We start from the raw sequence: 24,089 nt of genomic DNA on the forward strand, positions 1-24,089 counted from the left end.
TAGAGTATTTCATCCATTATCAAGCAAATACACATTTCTACTCAATAGCACATGGCTCCTTCTCTAAAACAGACCTTATGTTATACCACAAAGCAACTCTCAGCAAAAACAAAAAAAAAAAAAAAAAAAAAATAGAAATACTACCCTGCATTCTATCAGATCATAACGGAATGAAACTAGAAATCAACAATAAAATAAAAAATAGAAGCTACCCAATACCTGGAGTCTAAATAGCATGCTACTGAATGATGAATGGATGAAAGAAGAAATCAAGGCAGAAACAAAAAAAAAAAATACTTAGAGGTAAATGAGAACACTGAATCAACATTTCAAAATCTCTGGGTTGCCATGAAGGCAGTGCTAAGAGGAAAGTTCATTGCATTGAGCTCATTCATTAAAAGAATAAAAGTCAACAAATAAACCTAATATTTCATCTCAAAGCCCTAAAAAGAGAAGAACAAATTAACACCAAAAGGAACAAAAGACAGGAAGTAATTAAAATCAGATGAAATCAATGAAATTGAAACAAAAGAAACAATTGAAAAAATTGACAAAAGAGTTGATTCTTTGAAAAAAAAATCAATAAATTTGATAAACCCTTAGTCACACTGACAAAGAGAGAGAGAAAACTCAAATTACTAAAATTCTTGATGAAAAAGAAATATCACAACAGATACTACTCAAATACAGAAGATAATTATAAACTATTTGGAAAATTTATTTTCAGATAAAATAGAAAAACTCAAAGAGATCGACAAATTTCTAGAGATATATAATCTACCCAAACTGATGCAGGAGGACATACACAATTTAAACAGATCATCTTCAAGCAATGATAAAAAGGGTGCCATCAAAAGCCTACCATCCAAGAAAAGCCGAGGACCAGACAGATTCTCAGCCAAGTTCTACAAGACCTTCAAAGAAGAATTAACACCATACTCCTCAAATTATTTCATGATATAGAAAAGGACTCATTCTATCAGGCTAGTATCACCCTTATACCAAAACCAGACAAAGACACATCAAGGAAAGAAAACTTCAGACCAATATGCCTGATGAACATAGACACAAAAATTCTCAATAAAATTCTGGCAAATTGCATATAAACACATATTAAAAAGATAGTGCACCACAATCAAGTTCGGCTCATCCCTGGAATGCAAGGTTGGTTCAACATAGAGAAATCAATAAATGTACATCACATCAATAGACTTAAAGACAAGTATCATATGATTATCTCAATAGACACAGAAAAAGCATTTGACAAAATACAGCACCTCTTCATGTTCAAAACACTAGAAAACGAGGGATAGTAGGAACATACCTCAACATTGTAAAACCTATGCTAAGCCCATGACCAACATCATTCTAAATGGAGAAAGATTTAAAAACTGGAATAAGTCAGGGATGCCCTCTTTCACCACTTCTTTCAGCATCATCCTTGAAACTCTAACCAGAGCAATCAGACAGACCAAAGAAATTAAAGAAATACAAATAGGAAAAGAAGAACTCAAACTATCACTATTTACTGATGACATGATTCTATATTTAGAATATTCAAAAAATTCCACCAGAAAACTTCTAGAACTCATAAATGAATTCAGCAAAGTAGCAGGATATAAAATCAATACCCATAAATCAAATGCATTTCTATACATAAGTGATGAATTCACTGCAAGAGAAATTAGGAAAACTACCCCATTCACAATAGCCTCAAAAAAAAAAAAAAAAATACTTGGGACTCAATCTAACAAAAGAGGTTAAAGACCTCTACAATGAAAACTACAGAACACTAAAGAAAGAAATTGAAGAAGACCTTAGAAAGATGAAAAGATCTCCCATATTCTTGGATAGGCAGAATTAATATTGTCAAAATGGCCATACTACCAAAAGTGTTATACAGACTCAGTGCAATTCCTATTAAAATCCCAATGACATTCTTCATAGAACTAGAAAAAAAGCAATCATGAAATTCATTTGAAAAAAATAAGAGACCCAGAATAGCCAAGGCAATTCTTAACAAGAAGGATTTCCCAAATGAAACTGATGTGTCCTTACTATGAATAAAAAATAAATTTAAAAAATTTAGGTTGGGTGAGGAAAACTGCAGTAAGCCTGTTGATGGAGAGTGACCTATAAAATACAAGGAGAAAGTGATGCTGAAAGAGAAGGCAGTAGTGACATCAGAGCCGCATTATGCCTTGCATGAGCCGTAGGCACTTTTCCATCACCAGCCCCTTCCACTCTTAAAAAAAAAAAAAAAAAAAAAAAGTTATTCAAATAAATATTAAAACATTTTCTGTGATCATATTCACATTTTATAGTTTCCTTTTTATTTGTTTTGTTTCCATATTTTTTATTGATGATTTCTGATTTCTAAATGTGCAGTGGCCCTTTTCCGGTGGCTCCATCACCGTGTGTTGCTAAGCAGGTAAGAAGTGGATGGGGTTAGTGTATAAGTGGAGAGCTGGCCTTAGATGGAGACCCTAGTTGTTTATTCCAACAAGCGTGAGAAAGGATGTGGGCACAGACTAGGGTGTGGGTGGATACAGGAGGGGAGCTGGAGAAGGTTTCAAGGAGTTTGGTTTTTTCCCTTTGTTTCTTCTTAATGAAATACTAAGCTTAGTCATACACAGCTGAGAACAAGGAGAACAGAGGAGTCATGGAGGTTTGACCAGAGAGGAAAAGTTGAAACAGTCACCTAGGAGTGTGGGAGAGTGAAAGGACTTGGAAAAAAGTGTAGGACTCCAGGGCAGCACTAAAGGCCTCCTGAGGATAGGTGAGGAATTTAAAATGAGACCAGTCAGCTTGAGTTGATGGTTGCTCTCCAGTCACATTCAGCTGTGTAGCTGGAGGAGCAGAATAGGAGGAGAACTGGGTTGGAGCAGGGATGGAGTTCCCCAAGCAGGACCAATAAGAGGTACATAAGAGATATATGTAAAATGATAATAATGGACCATGCAATTAAAACTGGGTAAGGATAGCAATGGGGGCATGAGTGAGTGAGGGATGCTGAAAGGGGAGGTTTGATTATGGCTCCTGATGGGCCAGAAATACCTGGAGTTAAGCCCTCGAAGAATTTAATTGGTAAGATGGCCAAGGAAGGTGTGAGAATGGGATGTTCAAAACTGGGATTGTGGAAGGATAACCAGTTAATACTTATGAGGGGTCTGAAGGGTTATGGAAAATAATATTCCTGTAAGACAGCTCCCTAAGATAAACGGAAAGACATTGTGGCTCAGGAGGAAGGAGGGGAAATTGGCCAAACATTAAACCTCTCCCAGTGCATTCTTTCCTAATAACCATGGGCCCTAAAGGAAAGGAGCAGATATGGAATGCTGGGCCCTAAACCTTGGCCTTCCCCCATGACAAATTAGTCCTAAATAACAATGGGCAAGATTTGAGTATTCATCACTCTGGGTCTGGTTTTAACCTGTACAACTAGCCCCTGAGAGTCAAAACTACTTGTGCATGGTTTCCAATGATGACATCATCCTCATTGTACCCTCTAAAACCAAAATCCCCTCTGTAACTGACAGCCATTTTCCCATCCAGAAAATGGGCCGCTATGGCACACAAGCTCGCGAAGGAAGAAAGGCTTCTCTGCAACTGTTGAGGTCTGCTCCCCAATCTTTTGCACTTACAGGGTCTACACATAACACATGACTATTTTATGTGCTATGGCAAATTCAAATAATATTCCATCACTGCAGACACTCTCCAACAGTAACAGTGTTGAGAATTTTATATCTATCAAATGTTTGCACACACACACACACACATATACACTGCTTCAGTGTTGGTTTATTTGCTTTTACTTAAATGAGTTCATACTACCTATATTATCCCATGTCTTGTTCATTGAACAATATATCCTGGAGTTTTCATGATTGTTTAAATAGATATCTCATTTTTTAAATTGCTTTTCTTTTCTTTAAAATGTAAAGGAACTTCCAATTTAACTCTCTATAGAATACTCTAGACATGTTTACAATGGGGTATGTAATGTGAAACTAATAAAGCTCAGGCTCTGGGTCTCTCACTTTCACAGGTCTCTTCCAGTGACCCTGGGAGGGCTAGCAACGTGTTCACATGGCCATAGGTTTTTGTAAAATTTGCAAGAGTAAGATATTTCAAACATGAGTGATGAAAATTGTGGTCTCTCCAAATCTCCTCCATGACACTTTCCCTGTGTTAAATGCTGTTTGAGAAGCTGTGAGCATTCAAAAATAAATAATCACTTCAAACTGAATTCACTTCTGAATAAATATGCATTTACATACCTAATTTTGCATTCTTTCTCTTAAAGCATGCCTTTACATTTGAATAAGCTTTAAGCCCCAAAAATCTTGGATCTGCCCTGGCAGGTTTAGCCATTGTCATTTAATACCCTATTTCCTGAAGGATGTCTAGGATGCAGGCTACTCCTTGTTGCCCCAAACATCTGTTGCTGAACCATAAAGCAAAGGTCTCCTCCCTCTTCCCCTTCCCCTCCCTTCTGCACTCTCCCTTTCCAAAAGCAAATACTGAGATAGCCAGGGGACTCTTCTGGAAGTCCTGTTCTATACACCTAAACCCCCCCCCAAAAAAAAAAAAAAAAAAAAAATTTTTTTTTTGCAACAGTTCTGTCCACTGGATTAGTATAAAGTTATTGATCTTCAAACTGATTTTAGGTAGTTACAGAATCATGTAAATAACTGATCATCTCTGTGGATTAATTTGGTATATTTCTAACATTGTCTTAGTCTCTGTAGCAAAGCAGATAATCATTAACTCAGAATTTTAGATGTACATGATAATTTAGAAATCACTTAATCCTATACTCTCATTTTATAACTTTCAGAACTGAGCCACAAATAGAAGGAAGTATGATTGTTTATAATTCTAAGGGGAAGGATAATCATTTCTTTAGGAAGGACCAGTCTTGTGTTAAGTGTAAGGTGAGCAGATCACGTGAGGCAGGTCCCAGCTGAGAGACAGAAAGCTGCTAACCACATGCTGTTGTAAAATTCAGACATTCTTTCTTGCTAATAGACACTAATGACTCTAATAAATTAGGGAGGGTTTAGTTAGGCAATAAACGATTACAGTTGACACAGGGTGTAAACTTGATGCCCTAATTAACTTATTGACCAACAGATCTTTCTAGGCTAGGAACCCTGGTCTTATTTCAGCCATGATTTTTTTTTTTAATATCTACTAGGAATGAACTGTATTCAATATTCGAGCAATAGTTGCACAGAACAAGGTACTAGAAAAACACAGGGAGACTCAGAATAAACCAAAATTTTGTCACTCTTCCCTCTAGGAATGATGATACTTTGACTCACCTCACTGTGTTATAAAGATTAACAAGATTATGCCTATAAGTATTCTAAGCTCTCTGGATTTAAAAACTGCAGTTGGCTGGCAGTAACATTTTCTTTATGCCTAGTTTGTGTGGTTCATTTTGTAATGAGATACGATTATAAAGTGAGGAGACTAATCTTGCACAAGCATATCCCATCAAGACTACTCATGTAGCCAAAGCTGCTTGGTCCTGCCATGTGGTCACCATAGGAGACTATATTTATTCTGCTGAGGCTGCCATTGCTTCAAACATTGTCTGAACTAGACAGCTTATGAGCCAGCTTATGAGACACAGGAGAAAAACAGTCTTCATATGGTTGAGCAAAATTATGAAACTATATAGAGGTCTTTAAAAACATGTACAAGGTAACTCAGTACCCTGAGACAAAGTTCTATGTATCTAACAAGGAAGCAATTGCATAAGAGGACAGATGTCAGGTTAAAATTTCTAGGGAGTTATTATAAGAGTTATCAAAAGCATTTTTAAGCAGCACGTCTATGCATGTGACAGCCTCTTGCAATATAGGAAGAAGGGATTTTTAATATGAAAAGTCAGACATTTAGTGTTTAATTATTTGTCAGGTCATAAGCTGCTGAGGCTGGCTTTGAACTCCCAATCCTCCTGTCTCAGCCTTCTGAGTCTCTGGGATCACAAGCATGTGCCACCGTACCCAGTACTGGCCAATGATTTTAGCAAGTGTGAGTATCTCTGTGTTATATTATAACTGTAAAAGCATATTTATGTACATTGGTTCATTTTACCTTTGCAACCAAAATATACCCCAAGAAGTATCTATTATCACCTTCATTTTACTTACGTTAAAATTCAAGCTCAAAAAGTTAAGAGACAAGCCCAAGTTGATGAAATTAATAAGTTTGATCTCAAATCAACCTCTTCTAATTTCTCACCCTGAGCTCCTTCAACATTAAAAGTAATGTTTCCTAAGTGTGTTATAAGCCAGGCACAATGGCTCACACCAGCAATCCCAGCTACTCAGGCCCTAAACAATTTAGTGAGAGACCCTGTCTCAAAATTTAAAAAATTTAAAAAGGCTAGGGATGTGGCTTAATGGCTAGTGCCCCTGGATTCAATCCCTGATACCAAAAATAAATAATTTTTTTTTAATTAAGAGTGTTGTAAAGTGTGCTGCAGTCCTAACATGGTCTTTTATAGTATTTTTAAATATGTTTATAAATTCTTTACATTACTTTCTTTGAAAGTTAGAGCCTAAATCCAGGTGTGCACACACCTGTAGTCACAACTACTTGGGAGGCTAAGGCAAAAGACGGTGAGTTTGAGGCCATATAGCAAGACCTATCTCAAAATAAAAAATAAAAAGTGTTAGGGATATAGCTCAGTGGTAAAGTGCCCTTGGGTTCAATCTCTAGTATCCACCCCTACCGCTGAAACCCTTCCCCAAGCAAAGTTAGAGCCTAAAATATCATATGGGAGGTATGTAACTCAATCCTCCTCCTCTTGGGCACTGGGTAGATTTAGTGACTCAATGGTAGAGGGTATATATGGCATGTGACTTTTGAGGCTAGGTCATAGACGGCATTACAGTTTCCTCCCACCCTCTGTTAGATAGTTCATTCTAGGGTAAAGCAGCTGCCACATCATGAGGACATTCAAGCAGCCATATGAAGAGTCTATGAGGTAAGGAACTGAGGCCTCCTGCCTACAGCCGAGTAAGTGGCCATCCCCAAAACAGGTCTTTCAACCTGAGTCAAGCCTTCATGTGACTGCAGCCCCAGCCAACATCTTGGCTACAGTCTGAGGAGAGATTATGACCCAGAACCACGTAGCCAACCCACTTCCAGATTCCTGGTTCTCAGAAACTGTGTAAGAGAATAAATGTTACTTTTAAGTCCATAAATTTTGAGTAATTTATTATCAACAGATAACTAATGTGGTCCTCAAAGTGTTCTGTGATCGACTAACTTTGGGAAAATGTGTACAGTCAGCCCTCTGTATTCCTCTGAAAATGTGTGGATTCTGGTATCTGTAGGAGTCTTGGAACTAATCCCCTGTGGATACCAATGGATAACTGTACTGTATAATGCTTTTAAAAATTCATAATGTCTGTTAGTATACAAAGACTCTTAAAGGTCCTGCAGCAAACAATTTTTTTTTTTTTCCTTAAAAATGCATTTCTAAGTCCTGTTTAATGAAATGCTGTTCATACCCCCACAGAACTGGATTGGGATACTTTGAACATTAACAGTATAGAATGTTAGCAATTTCAGTTAGTTGCAAATTTCCAAGAGCAGATAGACAAAATATCGAAAACAACACTACAAATCCAGTAAGTATATGCATGAGGGTCCCTGTTGGACATTCTATAAAGCGATGACTTGGAATCTCTAAAAATGATAATATCATAAAAGAAAAAAAGTTTGGAGAACTGTTATAGGTTAAAGGAGACTAAAAAGGTAAGTCAATTAAATATGGTTCTTGATTCTTAATTGGATTCTGGATCAAATAGAAAGAAAATACCTAAAAAGAATAGTATTGAGACAATTTAGCACATTTGAAGTATGGACTGTAATTAGATAATAGTACTGTATTAATATCAATTTACCTGAGTATAATAGTTGTACCATGGTTATGCAGAAAAAACATTCTTTTTCTTTGGGATATATGATGAAATTTGTAGGCTAAAGTGTTAAAGTATGTGCAACTCTCAATTCAGAACAAAGTGGTGTGTGTGCATGTGTGTGTGTGTGTGTGTGTAGAGGAAAGGGGAAAGGGTGGGTAAAAATGAGGAGAAAATGCCCGGCCTCTATCTAGAAGTTATAATACAATAGCTAAGATAGGGATAGGATATGAAGGCCCTCATCCTTATTGCTGAATTTTGGAATCTCTGCTTAGTGGCCGTGCTAACAAACTGATGAATAAAGTGACATACCTGTTCTGGACCCTTCCCATGACTAATTTTTCTCCTCCTTCAAGTTATAGCATAGTTGTTTCTTCCTGACCGCTCTGAATAGGTTCTCAGTTATTCTGATGCACAAGCTGTCCTATAGCTCTCATTACACTTTCTCAGTTTTTACACTTCAAGTGTATTTATTATATATTTCTTTATTGCTTATTGTTATGTTTTGGATGTGAGGTGTCCCCCAAAAGCTCACATACGAGACAATGCAGGAAGTTACAGAGGAGAAATGATTGGGTTGTAAGAGTCTTAACCCAATCAGTGAATTAGTCCTTGATGAGATTAATTGAAGTAGTAGGGTGTGGCTGGAGGAGGTGGGAATTGGGGCGTGGCTATGGGGTGTATATTTTGTATCTGGAGAGTGGGGACTCTCTCTCTCTGCTTCTTGATGATGCCAGCTGCTTCCCTCTGCCACACTCTTCCACCATGATGTTCTGCCTCACCTTGAGCCCCAAGGAATGGAGCTGGCCTTCTATGGACTAAGACCTTTGAAATTGTGAGCCCTCAAATAAACTTTTCTCCTTTAAAATTGTTCTGGTCAGATCTTTTATTCACCGCAGCGAAAAAGCTGACTAAAACACTTATCCTCACCTCTTAGACTGTATGTTGCCTAAACATGAATAATACTTCTTTCATTTACCACTCTCTTTCCATCCTCCACCCAAAGCTTAGCCCATAATATGCATTCACAAAATTTTTTCAAGTACATTAACATCCTTGTTACTTTTTCTTTCCTACTGGGTGGTGCTTCCAGGCTACCTCTCACATCCAATAGGTGCCAAGTGCCTTTATGCTACCTGGTAGAGAGAGACACACAGAAGCAAAACACACACATGTGTTAATGCTCCAAATTATATAAGGATTACTTTATCTCACCACCAGATTTTCCCTAGTCATTAGCTGACTGTCTAGTGGTACTTTAGCTATAGTAGATGATGTGCTGGGGTGAACAGAGTTCCCAAGAAATTCATGTCTACCCAGAATCTCAGAATACAATGTTACTTGAAAATAGGGTATTTACAGATTGTAATTGGTTAAGTTAAAATGGAGTCACACTGTATTCAGAACATCCTTATAAGCAGAGAAAACAGAGGCCCACAGAAACAGGAAAGAACATAATGTGAGGATGAGGGCAGAGACTTGGAGTACTGCATTTGCAAGACAAGGAACACCACTGATTCCCAGCAACCACCTGAAGCTAGGAAGTGGCAAGGAAGGGTCCCTCCCAAGAGCCATCAGTGAGAGTGTGGCCTGCTGACATTCAGAGTTCAGCCTCCACAATTATAATACAATAACTTTCTGTTATTCTTAGCCACAATTTGTGGTAATTTGTTATGGAAGCTTAGCAGACAAATACAGATGGTTTGTATAGATATTTATAAACTCTACTAATGTGCTAGATATATCCTTCTCAGGTGGCCTCTACTATAGGCCTGTAAACCTACCACAATAACTGGCCCTGTGAATCAGTTGCACAGCATCAATGGAAAGAGTTTTGATAACAAATCCCCAGCCTACTCAGTTGTTAAATAGGGGTCAACGATTTATTTGTCATCCTCTCAGAATATTTGCATTTTAATAAGATACTTAGTCATTCAATATTCATGGTTTCATTTACTCACAAGGGTTTACTGAGTACCAACTATGCCAGGCATTGCTACAGGTCAGCCAGAGAACTATTTAGGACACAGAAGTAGCTCTCCCTGCATGCTTCCAATCGCACCCTAGAGATCTCCACCTACTCGTTCAACTGAGATCAAAGAACTCATTGGATATTCCTCCCGGGGAATGCAATAACATGTATGTCTTTTATTGAAGAAGAGGATGCTCTGTATGGAAAAGTGAGCACAGTTTTGGGAACTATAAATAAGAAGTAAAGAGGAAGAAAAGTAAGCAGGTTACAAGCCTGATAAGTAGACTGAGGCTAATCAATGTTGGAGAATCTCTTTCCTGGCTTTGCTCCTAGCTCTCTGGCCATGCTTTTTACCTTTCAATGTCCATTTTCCTCTGTCTATTCTGCAGATGTTTCTGTTCTTTACCATTTTGTCCATCTGTCTTCTCTTCTCATTCTATGAACTCTTCCGGGACTTTTGCCTCTGGTTTCATGGGTCTGAGTTACCATTCGGTATATGCTGATGTCTTCCAATATTTTTCTTTAGACCAGAACTTCCTCCTGAGCCACACAACATTAAATCCAACTTCTTACACTATAGATCCCCTTGGATGTTCCACAGACCTAAAATCCAACATTTCAAAAACTCAACCCGTTGGCTTTACCACCAAAACTACTTTTTTTTTTTTTTTTTTTTGGTTACCAGGGATTGAACTTGGGCACTCGGGCACTAAGATACATCCCAAGCCCTATTTTGTATTTTATTTAGAGACAGGGTTCTCACTGAGTTGCTTGGTGGCTTGGTGCCTGGCTTTTGCTGAGGCTGGCTTTGAACTCAAGATCCTCCTGCCTCAGCCTCCTGAGCGGCTAGGATTATAGGCATGTGCCACTGCACCCAGCTAAAATTACTTTTCTAACACTTTTCACCATGTTACTTGTGTGAGAAACTGCATGTAATGAGCTTCGTAATGTTTACCACATTGCATTTCCTTTATTTAGTCATAATTTAGTTATTTTGAGCTTCAAGGGCAACCCAAATTCTAGATAACTTAGACTTTGTGAATACATTTTAATTTACCTTTTTATTGATCCATCATTGAAAAAGTCTATACCATAATCTTAAATTCAGAAACCCACATTTATTTCTTCTGTGGACTGTAATAATGACCTTGGTCTTCTCCAACTCTTTTGTAAGAGACAAAGAGAAATCTAAATTTCTAACAATAGAATTCTGGTTACCTAAATTATGACACCTCAATATGATGAAGTATTAAAAAATCATGTTCCAGATGAATATTTAACAACCTAAGAAATGTTTATGATTTAACATTATTAAAAAAAGTTTTAAAACTATACAGAACATAGTGATGATTTTTATTCCAACAACAAAAAGTATGGCTTCAATGATCAGATAAATATTGCCAAGTGGCAACAATTACTTTTATTCCTTCTTGAACCCCACCAAAAGGACAATTTCATGAAGGAAATAAACTAGATGATAAAACAGCAGCTGGTAATTTAGAAATGAAGTCAGGGAAGACCTCTCTTAAGACAATATGAGATCTGTCCTCTAAAAGGCTGAGAACAAGTTACTGTATGAAGAACTAGAGAAAACCGGATTTGGGAAAGGGCTCTTAGTTTTTGAGAAATGAAAACCAGGAAAAGCCCTTCATGGGGTCCAAGCTAGTGGGTAACATGATCTAATTTACATTTTTAGCTCTCCCTATAGCAAGGAAATCTATAGGTGCTTGGCAAGAATAGCAGCAGGGTACGGGTGGGGAAGCCACTCCTGTTGTCCAGATGAGAGATAATGTGGTGGGAACGAGGGGTGGCTAATGAGATGAAAAAAACTGAGATGTATTTGGTAGGTATATATTAAAGTATTGAGATATATTGAGGTGTAGATTAAGACTCCAGTGATATATTGAGATACTTGAGGATATATTGGTTTTGGAGTCTATCCTATTTGGTGAATAGAACTTGGGTTTGGAAGATGAGGTAAGAGAAATCAGACAACTTTCACTTTAGCAAGGTGGTAAAAGTTTTGCCATTTACTGGTGTGATATTTGTATATTTAGGGTGTCTATTACGATTTTTGAGCAGCAGTGCTATGTACTAGGTGGGGGCAGAGAAATACTTGGAAATTACACCACTTGCTCTCAAGTCTAATTGCATAAACTACAAATTACTTGCAAAAATATTTCTAGTTTAGAGAATTATTCAAAAGGAAATTCCTAGTTATGTAAATCGCTGATTACTAAGAAACTAAGTTTTTTAGTTTCTTTTGTTATTTGATTGTGTGTGTGTGTGTGTGTGTGCTGCTAGGACCTCATGTGTGCTAGACAAGTGCTCAACCACTGAGCTATACCTCCAGCTATATAAATGGTTTTCAAAGAAGGGTATAATAGTAACTTTTAAATAGTATTTTAACACAATCTGCCTCATTACTTCATAAAAAGAACTTAGAAGGAGCTGGGCATGGTGGCACACACCTGTAGTCCCAGAGACTGAAGCAGGAGGATCACAGGTTCATGGTCAGCCTCAGCAACTTAGTGAGCCCCTGTCTCAAAATTTAAAATAATAATAATAATAAAAATATCTATGGATGTAATACAGTTGTAAAGTGCCTCTGGGTTCAATGCCCAGTACCAAAAGGGAAAAGAAAAGAAAAGAAAAGAAAAGAAAAGAAGATGAAAAAGAAAGAGACGAATTGATTTGCAAAAGGAGTCCAGGTTTCTATTGCAAAGGGATCCAAACACTGACCTTACTTCTTGAGACTCAATGTTAGGTAGACACAGAAGGGTGGGCAGGGTGGTCCTGTCAAGGCTCAGGAGCTGAAGTTATAGCTGAGGAGGTCCCTGAGATGACCTTGAGGAAAGGGACAGTCTTGGGTGGTAGGTATCTCAGGCTACACTTGTGGAGTGGTCTCAGCAGTGTGACTAAGGCTAGCCATGGTAACACAGTGATGCACACAAGGTTTTGCTGTGGTAAAAAATAACAGAATACCTGGGAGCAAATTAAGATTTATAATTTCAAAGCCTAAGTTCAGAGCCCCAGTGATGGGTTAACAGGCATCCAAAACCATCAAGGCAATGTACAGAGTTAACAAGTATCTTCTGGACTTTGGGCACAGTCCTCAACTCTAACACTAGGTACCAGCCAGAGGCAGTAGTAACCCTGAGTTGATTAGTCATTCTAGATCTCTTAATTCCCAGCACTGAGATTGGGAATGGCCCAGCCGACCGCTCCATCCTTTGTACTAAGTATATACCAGTATTCTTGAGAAATTGGCCAAAAGAGAGGAGAGAACTGGCTAAGTGGGTACAAAAAGCTCAAGAGGGATATTTAGGACTTCCTAATAATAGGGCACTTCACATTTGTTTCACAAATAAATAAGAATATGTGCACATGCCTGTATTAGCCCATTTGGTAAACTGAGACAGGATTGTAAGTTCAAGATCAGCCTCAGCAATTTGGCAAGACCCTCAGCAACTTAGTGAGACCCTGTCTCAAAATACAGAGTAAAAATGACTGGGAATGTAGCTCAGTGGTAAAGTATTCCCAGATTCAATCCCCAGAACCAAAGAAAAAGGAGAGAGAGAGATGTAGCCACTTTTGTTCCAAATTTGTGGGACAAATCTTTCTAGTTATATACATATAAATGTTATAAATCATATATGTGTTTAATCTCCAAAAATATTAAAACCTGTTAGGTCATGAGGGTTCCTCCCTCTTGAATAGGATTATAAAAGAGTTTTCACAAAACATTAGGCTCACTTGCTGTTATGGTTTTGATGTGGCATCCCTCAAAATCTCAAGTATAAGACAATGCAAGAAGGTTTAGAGGAGAAATGATTGGGCTATACCCTTACCTTAATCAGTGAATTAATCTCTGATGAGATTAACGGAATGGTAATTGAAGTGGTAGGATATGGCTAGAAGAGGTGGAGATTGGGGTGTGGCTTTGGGATATATATATTTTGTATCTGGAGAGTGGAGTCTCTCTCTACTTCCTGACCAACAAGTGAGCTGTTTCCCTCTGCCACACTCTCCCACCAAGATGTTCTGCCTACCCTCAAGCCTCAAGGAATGGAGCCAGCTTCTGTGGACTAATGCCTGAAACTGAGCCCTTAATAAACTCTTCCTCCTCTACAGTTGGGCTGGTCAGGTCATTTAGTCACAGCCGCGAAAAAGCTGACTGAAACACTTGCCCTCTGCTTTCTGCCTGGTGAGGTCACAGTCATCCTCCTGGCTGGAGGATGCAGCAAGAATATAGCCCTCACCAGGCACCAAACCTGCTGGTGCCTTAATCTTTTCTTCCCAGGCTCCATAATAGTAAGAAATGAATTTTTTTTCTTTATAAGTTATCCAATCTGTGGTATTTTGTTATAGTGAAGAAACAGACTGATACACCTGAGTATATCATTAGATATACTCATGTCAAATGAATTCCAAACCTTACGCAGACCAGCCTCCCTTTACCTACTCACATGCACCTCCACTCCAGCATTCCTAGAGAAGTTATAGTAAAATCCCTACTATACTGGTGTTCATGTTGCACCAAATGGAAGTCTTTTGGATATTAGTTTTCTCTTCGTGACAAGCTTTTAATTCACTTTAAAAATGTTAACAATCATTTATATTATTAGCAAAATCTCTTTCTTAAAAGTTTCCAAATGTCTATCCTTTTTCATAAGAAAAATAGGCCTTTTTCTCCCAGGAGAAGGAAGAATTTACTTTGCAATAATACATGACATGAGTCATGGAAAGGGCTTGAATAATTTGTAGACATGGTGCTATTGAGTCATCATGACTGATACAAGACCACTGGAATACTGATGAAGTTAAATCCTTTATAATAAGAAATAAAAATACTACTACCTTTTTATTTTACGAAGCTCAATTTCAATTTTACCCTAGAAGATACACTGGGACTAGATAGCAACAGTTCTGATTCATAAAGGAGGAGACTTGTTCCCTAAGAAGCCAAGTGGGATCTTCAGCATAGGAAGGATTGGAGGTAATAACATGGAGTTTAATATAGGTGCTACCATGGCATGGTGGCGCTCACCTGTGATCCCAGACACTTGGGAGGCTGAGACAGGAGGACTGCAAATTCAAAGCCAGCCTCAGCAATTTAACATGGCCCTAAGCAACTCAGTGAGACCCTGTCTCTAGATAAAAATATAAAAAAGGGCTAGAGATGTGGCTCAGTGGTTAAGTGCCCCTGGGTTCAACACCTAGTACCAAAAACAAAAACCCCAAAAACATACATACACACACTATCTCTTCCTGTACAAAAGATTTCTTTTTTCACAACAATAGATGAAATATCATATTAAAAAACGAAGCGGCCCAATTGTGGTTCACACTTTTCAGGATCATGTGCTTCTAAAGGTTTTAAGCAACAGGACGGACAGGGCTTGATGGGTACATTGGAATGCCTGTGATTTATTATATATTTTAAGTGCCCATCTGTGCAGCTGGGCAGAGACATAGCTGATGAAAGTCTTAGCTGTCCAGCTGTTTTCTCTACTCCACAGAGGTCATGAGGATTGCTTCTCTGGCTGCCATCACCACTCTAACAACCTCACCTTCTGTCACCAGAACCCTTCATTTTCATACTTTCCTGAAAACACAAGGGCAGCAAACGCTGGTCCTTAATCTTGAAGAAGATCCCAGCTACTTTTTAGGCTAGTTGCAATTTAATGAGACTTGACACTGACTAAAGAAGTTATTATCTCAGTTTTTGTCACTGTGCCTCATCTCCTAGCTAGCTATCCTGGGACATGGAGGAGCTGTGGTCTGGCCTAGTCTCCTAGGATGGATTTTTGGCTCCTTACATTTCCCTTTCAGCCCTTAAAGAATAAATGAAATATGCAACATCAGAAACAGGTGAAACAACATTGCCTTCTATATTAGTCAGGGTTCTCCAGAGAATATAACCAAAAAGGTATGGATATATGAGAGGAGATTTACTAAGGGAACTGGCTCACACAGTTATGGAGGTTGGGAAGTTCCATCTTAGGCCAACTGTGGGCTGGAGAACCTGGGAATCTGGTAGTGTGGCTGAGTCCAAGTTCAAGGCCTTAGAACCAGGAAAGTCAATGGAGTAACTGTCTGTGGCTGAACCCAGGGAGCAACTGTTGTATGCCTTGGATCCAAAGGCCAGGGATCCTAGAGTGATGGTATCTAAAGATAGGAAAGAAAGAACTGTATCCCAGTTTCTAGAAATGAATGAATACATTTGTCTTTTCTGTTTTTGTCCTTTCTGGGCCCTGGCTGATGAATAGTTCTCATCCACATTAAGGTTTGATCTTCTCTTCCTTGTCCTCTTGGAAACTCTCTCACAGACACACTCAAAAAGAATGCTGTACCAGGTTTCTAGGTATTCCTTAACCCATTCAAACTGATGACTAAGATTAATTGTCCCACCTTCCCACCTTAGCTGCTTAGCTTCCTTGTCTATTCTCCATGTCTCCAAAGTTATTGACAACTGTGGTGACCACAGGAAATGGAGGTGCAAAGAGTGATAATTTTGTTTTACTATGAGTCATATGGGCCTTAGCAACCCTATTTTCTGTTAAAATAACTACTCACTGAGTACTAGGTGTTATATTAAGTACATGGAAAATAGGTATGAACAAGATAGAAAGGTGAACAGGATAGTGAATTGTTACTAATTGGTTAAACAGGACCAGAAGAAAGGACTGCAAATCTATAAGGTGTTTATTTAATATGCCATAGACCCAGTGGTATTCAAACCTCTTATTGTATGTATTACCTCCAACAGTAACTTGGATACAGGTGGGCAATTGAGGAGCTGTAAACGGGCTGACATTGATTTCATAGGTATTGACCCTTTCATATGTCCTTAAGAGCCATAAGTAGCAATTTTGACCCAAGTGCAAACAGCACAATAGTATCCTCACATCAGTAGTATGGGAAAGAAAAGAGATGGGAGAGGAGGCATCCTGAAGTCACTAATATGCTTCCTGATCTTGACTTCTCCCCCTCCATTCCATCATCTCATCTGGGTGTGAAGGGCACTGGCCTAGGGCCCTAGGATAACATGGCACCTTGACTAAACAGGGGAGGCCAAAGGAGGAAGCCTCTCAAAAACAGTACAACCTATAAAAGTCATTACTCAAAAATATAGGGGAGGGCTGGGGTTGTAGCTCAGTGGTGGAATACTTACCTCTCACTTGTGAGGCACTGGGTTCAATCCCCAGCAGCACCACATAAAATAAAGGTATTGTGTCCTTCTACAACTAAAATTATAATATAATGTGTGTGTGCGTGTGTGTTCATATATATATATATATATATATATATATATATATATATATATATATATATATGGGATTTTCCAATGTCAGTCCTTCAGGAAAAAAGTCTAATTAACCCATTCAATTCTGAATTCTGATTTTTACCCTACAGTTGTGAATGCCTTGGGAACAGTACCTCATTGCTCTCTATATTTCTAGTATTTCATTTTTCAAAGACATAGGTCCTGTACACTAGGCATATAGCACCTTCTCCATGTTGAAATTCATTCCTCATAATCATATGAATTGTTAGTGATAAAGTTTCTTCAGGTAACTCATTCAGAACAAACTTACACACCTGTGATGTGGAGAGTTAAGTCAAGCAACAGCAGATTGCTAGATTTTGTCTGGAGCATTTCATTTTATTTTATTTTATTTTACTTTATTTTATTTTATTTTGGTACTGGGGATTGAATTCAGGGGTACTTAACCACTGAGCCACATCCTCAGCCCTTTTTATTTTTTATTTTGAGACAGGGTCTCACTAAAGTTGCTTAGGGCCTTGCTAAATTGCTAAGGTTGGCTTTCAACACGGGATCCTCCTGCCTCAGTCTCCCGAGTGGCTGCAATTATAGGTGTGCACTACTGTGCCCAACCTATTTAGAGCATTTTAAACTCAGTTCCTCTATTATTTTGTAGGAACGATACAGTTCTGGAAGCTTCTCTTCAAATTCTTCCCTGGCCCATGACAATAATAACAAAAATATCTGATTAGTGCTCTATAATTTCTGAAGAACTATAACATCCATTAGCTCATTCTGTCTTCTGTGATTAAGAAGCCAGCACCCCCTCTCACAAAAGGCTCAGAAATGTAGTGATACATCCAAGGTCACCCTTCAAATCCAGCTTCTTCCAACTTTATCTTGAGGCCTTTTATGTTCCTTCATTATAACTTCAGACAGTCTATTGCTTGGATGGTAAAATCTTATATGGGCAGTTGTGAGTCAAAAAACTTTATATATAATATTAATAAGATTAAAATTAAGTTCACAATTGCTTATCCTTTCTTGCCTCCTGAATTATTTATTTATTTATTTATTTATTTATTTATTTTGGTACTGAGGATTTAACTACTGAGCAGCATCCCCAGGCCTTTTTATTTTTTTATTTTCAGACAGAGTCTCACTAAGTTGCTTAGGACTGTGCTAAGTTCCTGAGGCTGGCTTTGAACTTATGATCCATCTACACTCAGCCTCTCAAATTGCTGGAATTACTGATGTACACACTGTACCTGGAATTGTCCACTGAATCTCATGCATAGAATTTTGCAAAACAAAGTTGTTAGCATGACATGAAAACACATGTATAGCCCTAAGTAGGTCACTTCTTTGTTTTCTTTTTCTTTTCTTTTCTTTTTTTTTTATTTATTTTTTTAGTTGTAAATAGTCTTTTATTTTATTTATTTATTTTTAGGATCAAACCCAGGGCCTCACACATGCTAGGCAAGAGCTGTACCACTGAGCTACAGCCCCAGCCCAGTTTTCCGGTTCTCTTTCTTTCTCTCTCTCTCCCTCTTTCTCTCTCTCTCTCTCTCTCTCTCTCTCTGTTATTTTTTTAAATATATTTTTAGTTGTCGATGGACTTTATTTTACTTATTTACATGCAGTGTTGAGGATCGAACCCAGTGCCCACCACGGGCCAGGCAAGCTGCCTGCCTCAGCCCCTTCTTGGTTTTCAGATGTGCTAAAATTGCATACGGTCTTGACATATAAGGTGTGTCGATAATGTAGTGGGGTAGTTTTGTAGTTGAATTGCATTTTCCCCTCTCCTAAATTAACATGTTGATGTCCCCATCCTGTGACCTTAGAATGTGACTGTATTTTGAAATGGGATCTTTAAAAGTTAATAAAGTTAAAATGAGGTAATTAGAATGATCCCTAATCCATCATGATCAGTGTCTTTATAAGACAAGGAGATTTGGATGTGGATGTGCACAGAGGGAAGACCACATGAAGACAAGCCAAGGAGAGACCTCAGAAGAAAGCAACCCTTTGACCTTGATTTCAGACTGCTAATCTCTGAAATCATGAGAAAATTAGTTTCTGTTTTTTAAAACATCCACTTAGGGCAGCCCTAGCAAATGAATACAATAGCGAAGACTTAGTTGTTTATTTAGGTTAGCTAAAATAAATCATTCTTAATATAATACACGGGTATTAAAACACCATTGCACTCTACCACTGAACTACATCTCCAGTTCTCTCTCTTTTTTTTTTTTTTTAAGAATCATCTGTTCTATTTATTTTACAGTGATGATTTAAATCAAATACATTTGGGCACAGTAGAGATTTGCTAAGAAAAGTAGTTATATCAGAATGGGCATCAGAAAAATAGTAACTCATACTATAATAACTAGAAAATATTTTTATTTTTTAAAATTTTTATTTTATTTGTTCTCTTTAGATATACATAATAGTAGAATATATTTTGGGATATTATACATCCAGTTCCTTTAAAAATTTTTATTTTGAGACAACTTCTCATGAAGTTGCCCAGGCTGGCCTCACATTTGCAATCCTCCAGCATCATCTTCCCCAGCAGCTGGGATTACAGGCACATGACACCATGCCCAGATTGTTTACTGTGTTTTGAACACAGGCATCACTCATTAGCAATCGCAATCATTTACATGCAAGTTCAAGTGACACACATTGTTAAATATTGGATTGGCGTTCAGGTTTTCAGGAGGTCGATCCTATTTAAGATGTAAGCAAAGTTTTCACTAAAACTGTTGAATTTATGCTGAGCATTACAAATGGATAAGGTTCTGATATAAGTAGCTAAGGAGCAGGAGAGGGACAAACCAAGAAAAGTGAAAAATCATAGAGGACATCAAACAGGCCAGTTGGCTAATGCAGAGTGATGAAACTAAATCAGCATAGTTTCTGGGAGGACAGACCTGAAAGAGTGACGGAGAGGAAAGTGTGAGAAGGAGCAAGCAACATCCACAACCCTCAACTCAGGAGCCAGTGTGCCCCATCCACAAAGAACAGCCTTCTCTTGGCCAAATGCCCCATCCCATGCTTGCTTTTGGCATTTACTGAGTTCTCCTCCAAAAATGCCAAGAGAAACAGATGAGTCTTCTTATGGTGGTATCATGTTCAGAATCACACAAGAGAGCTTTAATCATTGACCCATCCTAGACATATTGAAACCATCTCTAGCATCATGTTCTTAACTTGGCTGCACACTTTAATCACCTGAGGAGTTTTCAAAATCCTGATACCCAGGTTACAGTCAAATCCAATTAAATTTGACTCACTGGTGGTGGAAGCCAGGCATCACTACTGTTCTAAATCTCCCCAGGTAATTCCCATGTGTAGCCACGTGTTGCTATGTGTAGCCACATGTTGCTACAGGCAGTAGGGCTCTAGTATCTGTGCTTTTGGTAGATTTCCCAAGTGATTCTTTTTGTTATTTTGTTTGCTTGTTTGTTTTTGCAGTACTGGGGATTAAACCCAGGGTGTCCTACCCCTAATCTATTTTATTTTTCTCTTTATTTTGAGATACGGTCTCAATAAATTCTCAAGTTTGGCCTCAAACTCAAGATCCTCCTGCCTGAGCCTCCTGGGTAGCAAAGATTATAGGTGTACCCCACCGTCACTGTCCCAAGTGATTCCTTCTAGCTGAGCCATGAATAACATTTGATTCGGCACTGAGGTATCTATCTTTTATTCTTTGGTTATCTTTCTCCAGTCTCCCAAGAAAAAGCAAACATGTTTCATCTTGTTTCTCCTCTTTTTCTTACCAAGAACATCATCTTCATTTAGTTAAACTTACTTTCTAATATGGAAAGACAAAAAGAGAGTATCATACACAGAAAATACAGCATTAGGGGTAGGGTCCTAACTGGACTTGACGTGAAAGTCCTTTATTAACTATACCGTGAAACAATGAATTTTGGAAGTGGAATGTTCAAAAACAAGACAGATATGGATCAGTGGAGGGACCAGTTTTTCAGCTACAGAGCCTGTGGCCTTGAAAAAAATAATTCAGCAAAAATTTGGCAAGATCAATACAGATTTTAAGGAAATTATAAAGAAAAGAGCAATAGAAAAGAAAAATGTGGAAGACAGTGTCAGGAAAAAACAATTGAACTTGACTGATAGATTAGGTATGTGAGAAAACTGGGAACTGAAGATGTGATTCTGATATTGTAAGCCTGAGAAAAAGAAAGAAATCGCAGAAATGGGAAAATGAAAGAGCTGAATTTTCTAGGGGGAAAGTGGAGAAGGGGAAAGGACAGAAATGTACTTTAGATTTGTCTGGGAAAATGTGGCAATTAGGAAGTAAGACCTGTCAAGAGACAGAGATTTGGGATATTCTGTCAAGACATCTCAGTTGCAGGCAAAAGAGAATATTGGGAAAGATGAGTAGAGAATCAAAGACAGAAATCTGGGAAATGCCAGAACAGAAGTGGAGCCCATGAAGCTAAAAAGGAAGCGAATTTTAGAAAGGCAGAAGGAGAACCTGGATAGAGTCACAGAAGAAGAGAAAGGAGAAAAAGGAAGTATCAGAGGTATAAAATGGCCAATGGGCCTGAGGAAACAGATATGATAATGACTCATTTCATGTCATTGCCTAAGAACCATCACAGGCTTTTTATGTCCTGCAGGTTAATAGCCCGAGGAGGGGATACTTTCTATATTGTTCTAATATGCCTTAGTGATGACACCCCACAACACATATCTAGCTACACATTATTCTTCATGCTAATGTGTTCTTTCAAGTTTCTTCATATATGTTCTGTTCTTTGTCTAATAAAATTTTACTCGTTCTTCAAGATCCAACTCATACTACCAGTAACATGAATCCAGGCATATTCCTCATCCCTAGCAAAAGACCACATACTCAATGCTTTCTTAGTTCTACCACTTCAGTTTGTAAACAGCTCAAGAACAGTATTCCTAATGTGGCATCTGAAACATTTTTCTTTTTACCATCTGTTTCAGTCATCATCTATTTCTATGAAACAAACCACTCCAAAGCATAGTGCCTTAAATAATAACTAATTTATTATCTTTAAATTCTGTGATTTGACATGATTGTGGTTTGTCCACTCCATGTGATGTCAGCTGGGACCGTAGTCAGGACTCAACTGGGCTAGAATTTCCAAGACAGTTCAGTCAGATGTCTGGGACTACGGCTGAAGAGAGTGGGAGGTGAGATAGCAGGAGGGCTGGGCTCAAGCTGGGATGCTGGGAAAGCTGGACTTGTTTCTTTCCATGCGGTCTCTGCCCATAGTCTTTCCATATGGCCCTCTACCAAGAGCCCAACTTTTTTATTTTTTCTTTTTTTTTCAGTGTTGGTGGTTGAACCCAGGGTCTCATGTGTGCTAGGCAAGCACTCTACCACTGAGTCACATCTCCAGTCCCCACCTTCTTATATAGCAGCTCAGCAGATCCACAAGGAAGGGATGAGAATCTGCCAGTCCTCCCAAAGAGGAGGCTCTAAACCTGAAAATGCATCGCTTCCACCGCTGTTGACACAGAGACTACTCAAAGGCATGAACACCAGAAGGCATGATGGATAGGGACCACCTTTGGAACTGTCTCCCTTATTAATCTGCTACTTGCTTGAAGGGCAAAGATTATCACTTCACCTTGTGTTCCCCCAGTACCTAGCATGAAACTTAACACATGCTGGACAGTTATTAAATAATGGAGAGAGTTGAGTTGGAACTGAAGGACCGCAGCACAGACCAAGGTAAGAACAGTCTGGGTCAATGGAAAGCTAAATAAGGAGGTGGAGGGTCTCCTGGTTAAATTTTGCATGTGATGTCAAAATGAGGCCACTCATGCTGTTATCAATTTTGTATCTGAATTTAAAATATTAAGTGTAAATATTTGAAATACATTACATTTGTGGAATCCTGTTTAGCATTTCCATATTTTTTAATAGAAAAGTATCCTGATCCTCTCCTGACAGTTGAGAGTTCCCAAGAATAACCATTATTAAGTACAAGTGTTAGGTAGTAACTTTTAAATCCCGTTGCTAAGAGATGCCCTGAAGGTTCAGTGGAATTCCCTAAGGGACCACTTTAGAGGGGATGGGAGAGAAGGGTCTGAGCTGAGCCCAGCAGGCAATCCCATCACCATCTAACCAGGGAAGATTTCGTTGGTTAAGTGTTTTTGTTTTGTTTTGTTTTGTTTTGTTTGTTTTTGACACAAATAAGGTTTTATTTGCAAAACAAAAAAAGGGCAGTGTTTTCACCATCATCACCCCCTACTAAATAAATACTTAACATGCTAGGGGGGAAAAAGGAGATGAATTAACAAGATGAACCATGAAGATTTAGCTGAAGCTAGACAGTCTAAACTGGCAGCAGCTCAGATGATCAGTCTTATTGGCAAGTATAAGAGATTAAAGTGATCAGGGAGGCTAGGAGAGACCAGGGAGGGGGTAAAGTGGCATACTTTGAGTGTGGAGCCCAGGTTTTAGTTTAGGTGAAAATTTTCACTATCCAAGGATGTTCACTAACTGGCTCTCTAGCATTGGGTAGGACACTTAAACTCTGTGGGCTTCGAGTTGCTTCATTTGTAAAATAAATTCATTGGGCTGAAAGACTTCCAAAATCTGGGATTCCTGCTTGAAGACTCTGCAACTGCAGGAAGTTAGTGGAGCAGTGTAGGTTACTGACAACTGCCAGGCTATTCAGATTATTCAATAGGATCAGAGGAAGCTCATTTATTCACAGTTTGAGGACAAGAAGGGAGAGATGAAAGGTTTAAGAGTATAGGGTACTTAGCTTAGATAATATCTAATATTGAGTGCCCATTATACCAAACACTCTACCCATACCACAGCATTTAATTCTCACAGCATCTCTATCAGGTAGGTACAATTATTCCCTACTTTAAAGAT

The 24,089-nt window shown here is 38.4% G+C and overlaps 1 protein-coding gene and 1 long non-coding RNA gene across 2 annotated transcripts in view; one reads left to right on the forward strand and one right to left on the reverse strand.

Annotated features, from left to right (window-relative positions):
• The window catches only part of LOC306637929 (uncharacterized protein), a 139,151-nt gene that overhangs the window by 57,758 nt on the left and 57,304 nt on the right, over positions 1-24,089 (reverse strand). The gene's annotated exons all lie outside the window — the stretch shown is intronic.
• LOC306637924 overlaps positions 1-24,089 on the forward strand; it is a 44,600-nt gene that overhangs the window by 16,811 nt on the left and 3,700 nt on the right. The window contains exon 2 of the long non-coding RNA XR_013757312.1: positions 22,529-22,931. This is a non-coding gene — a long non-coding RNA (uncharacterized lncRNA). The remainder of the gene's footprint in view (positions 1-22,528; positions 22,932-24,089) is intronic.

Source organism: Sciurus vulgaris (assembly GCF_902686455.1).
Source record: "Sciurus vulgaris genome assembly, chromosome: 10".
Classification (NCBI taxonomy): Eukaryota; Metazoa; Chordata; class Mammalia; order Rodentia; family Sciuridae; genus Sciurus; species Sciurus vulgaris.